Below are 3299 nucleotides of genomic sequence, written 5' to 3' on the forward strand. Positions count from 1 at the left end.
AAAGCTTGCTACAATCAGGGGATGCAAAAGACTGGAGAAGCATTATATTTAAGAAGACAATATAATAACTACAGACAAATTCACTGGTTTCTCTTTCTTACAATGGTTTGAGAACTTTCTTATTGCATAAGCTTGATAATTTAGATAAGGACAAATGCCTAACAATGATATCCACACTACTAAAAAAATATGTTTTAACATTGTTAGATTTAAGTCGATTTTTAAAAACTGAGGTAGACAAATAAGTGGTGGTATTTTTGAAATTAAATTCAACTTTTTAAAAGCGGTTACGTAGAAACCATAGTTGATAAAAAGTATATGCAGTTACGAGGTTGTTTTTTACTGGTGACCGTCTTTGATTTCAAATTAAATAATAAATTAAATTTTTATTTTTCGGGCCTCCCTCCGTCCATTGCGCTTCTTAGGGAAAACCAAAAGTCTCAAACCCTCCATCCTTCTAACCTTCGTCCATAGCTCTTCACGCTCACTCCAACCTTCCAAGGAAGACCCCTCAAATTCCCCACCACCACCACCACCACCACCACCACAAACACCCCTAAACTAAGCGCCACCTAAATCTCCTACACCAAATCCACCACCAAACCCTAATTTACTTCTCTCTTCTTCACCCCATGCACCACCACCCCACCAATCTGCTGCATCCTTAAAGACATCTCCCTCACCGCCCTCCCCTCCAAAATCCTGGCCGCGGTGGGCCCCAGCGGCGCCAGAAAATCCACCCTCCTCGACATCCTCGCCACCCGCACCCTCCCCTCCCACGATACTCTCCTCCTCAACTCCACTCCTCTTGTCCCCTCCACCTTCCGCAAACTCTCCTCCTACATCCCCCAACATGACCACTGCCTCCCTCTACTCACCGTCTCCGAAACCTTCCTCTTTGGCGTGGTCTTCTATAAATAGTGTAACACACAGTAGGGAACAGAACACAGATCCACTCGAAAGGGTTAGGTTTCAGGAGAAAAAGCAATCCACTCAAAGGTAACTCTTCTCTTCTTTCTGTTCCCTTTTTGATTTCGCTTCCTTTTCAATTCAATTTGTATCTACAGTTTTCAGTTTTTGATTTTCCCGTTTCAATAAAGGAGCATTTTAATTATTCATTGAGTTTAAGTTTAAAATTGATCCTAAGGGTTGAAATTGGATCTAGCATCATGTGTTCCAATTTGTTATTTGTTTCATTCACAGAGAAGGGATCTCTGGGTTACCTTTTTCTTAGTTAATTACACAATTCTAGTTGTTGATTTTGTAGAGCTAGAAGAATTCAACGATGCTCGCTATGATGATAAATATGACAATACCCGCCTCTATTATATGGAGCGTGCCTTCCTTAGATATGGAAGGTAATTCCGCCTTTTCTTATCATTCCATCGACGAGCATGGTCTTAGTTATTTGCTATGTGCAATAACAACATTTTCTGAAAGTTTTAATTTGCATACAACTCCTAATTATTTATTTATTTTTTGTATCTTTTCCTTGTATGCTCTATTATATGTTTAGTGAATGATTTTTATTTGTACTAGTCCCGCCTTTCTTTTTGAGATCCGATAGGAAATTTCCGTAATCAATTTGTGAGGAACTAATTGTCAGGTCTCCTTGGTATATAAGCAATGATTTTGAAGATAACCTTAGTTGATTTATATTAACATTATTTTTTTGATTGATTGATCGTATAATTTTTTCACACATTGCATAGAAATTAAATTCCAAATTGAATTAATTTCAATTCATCCTAATCAAATTGTTTTGTTATTTAATTATTGAATGAACAGAAGCATGCAGATGTAAACTCACTGCTTTTGTTGATGGGGTTACTGTGCCATTTGCTGCCGTTGCTATTCAAATACGCCTTAGGAGGAGGCAATCATTCTATAACCACTAGCACTCTTCAGTTGTCAAGAGCAAGCAACGTTGTTATGCTTCTAGCATACTTTGCTTACATCTTCTTCCAATTGAAAACCCATAAAAAATTGTTTGATGCATAAGAGGTGATGATGATTATTGATAATTTGACATTTACTGTTTAGGCACAATTTATTTATGTTTCATTTTTACTGCATATAATTATTACATCATATTTGTAAATTAGAGAAGTATGTGTATATATATATATATATATATATATATATATATATATATATATATATATATATATATATATATATATACACCCCTAGAAAAGTATGTAATAGTTAATTAATTATAAGCTAAAATAAATATTTAGATAGGATGGTTACCGTAGTTTTTCAATACAATAACTCTACCACACACACTAGTACACTCTGTCTCTTTCTATGGAAATAGTGAAAGAAAGTAGAAATCATGAGTCTTTGCTTTACGCTTTACAAGAGTAATTTATGGAAATAGTGAAAGAAAGTAGAAATGATGAGTGTTTGCTTTACGTCCTAGTAGAAATGAGTAGTCTTTGCTTTACGCTTTACAAGAGTAATTTCAAGAAATAATGAAAGTGAAATTATTTCTATGGAATATGTCCACACAAAAGCTTATTCGAATATTGGTCTCTCTTTTTCATTTTTTGTCTTAATTTTTCAACAAATAAATAATTAAGTGAGTGAGTGTGTGTGTGTGTGAGAGAGAGAGAGTAACAGTGACATGAGACAAATCAAATTCATGGAGAGACAATACAATTCAATTAGCAGGCTTTAAGATTTGGTCTGATATTCCCTACCGAAGCTGCTGCTTACTCCTTACTTTAAGGTGTTATTTTAACGGCTACATCCTATCTTATAAATAACATATTTCTACATTGGTCCTTAAGTAAGCACCGATGTGGAAAAATACTTTTTTTACATCGTTCATGAATATAACACTGATGTAGAAGGTCTAATTTCTACATCAGTGGTCAGGACAACACCGTTGTAAAAATTGCGATGTAGAAAACGTTGTCTTTCTACAACATTTGTTTGGGGACCGATGTCAAAACTTTTAACTTTCAATGACATCCTATTCAACATCGGTTGACCACCGATGTAGAATGTCGTTTTCAACCGATGTAGAAACTGTGTTTTGTAGTAGTGCCACTAGTTTTTACTGTGTTCATGACACCTGCAACAAGAATATTTTTTTTTGTTAATGTGTTATGGTGTCAGACTTCGATATGTTTTTCATGAATTTCTAATTATTTCACTTATTTTCAATGTAAAACTCGATAAACATATTTTAAAATTTTGATCACATTTAGAATGTGTGACAACACATGTGTTTTTAATAATAATAATAATAATAATAATAATAATATAATTTTGGTATAATAGTATAACTA

The 3299-nt window shown here is 34.3% G+C and overlaps 1 long non-coding RNA gene across 1 annotated transcript; it reads left to right on the forward strand.

Moving 5' to 3' along the window:
- Positions 1-395: 395 nt before the first annotated feature.
- On the forward strand, positions 396-2075 carry LOC113001144 (uncharacterized). Its single transcript, XR_003266427.2, has 3 exons — positions 396-999; positions 1268-1358; positions 1789-2075. It is a non-coding gene; the product is annotated as an uncharacterized lncRNA (long non-coding RNA).
- Positions 2076-3299: the final 1224 nt, after the last annotated feature.

This window comes from Glycine max, chromosome 1, assembly GCF_000004515.6.
Source record: "Glycine max cultivar Williams 82 chromosome 1, Glycine_max_v4.0, whole genome shotgun sequence".
In the NCBI taxonomy this organism is placed as follows: domain Eukaryota; kingdom Viridiplantae; phylum Streptophyta; class Magnoliopsida; order Fabales; family Fabaceae; genus Glycine; species Glycine max.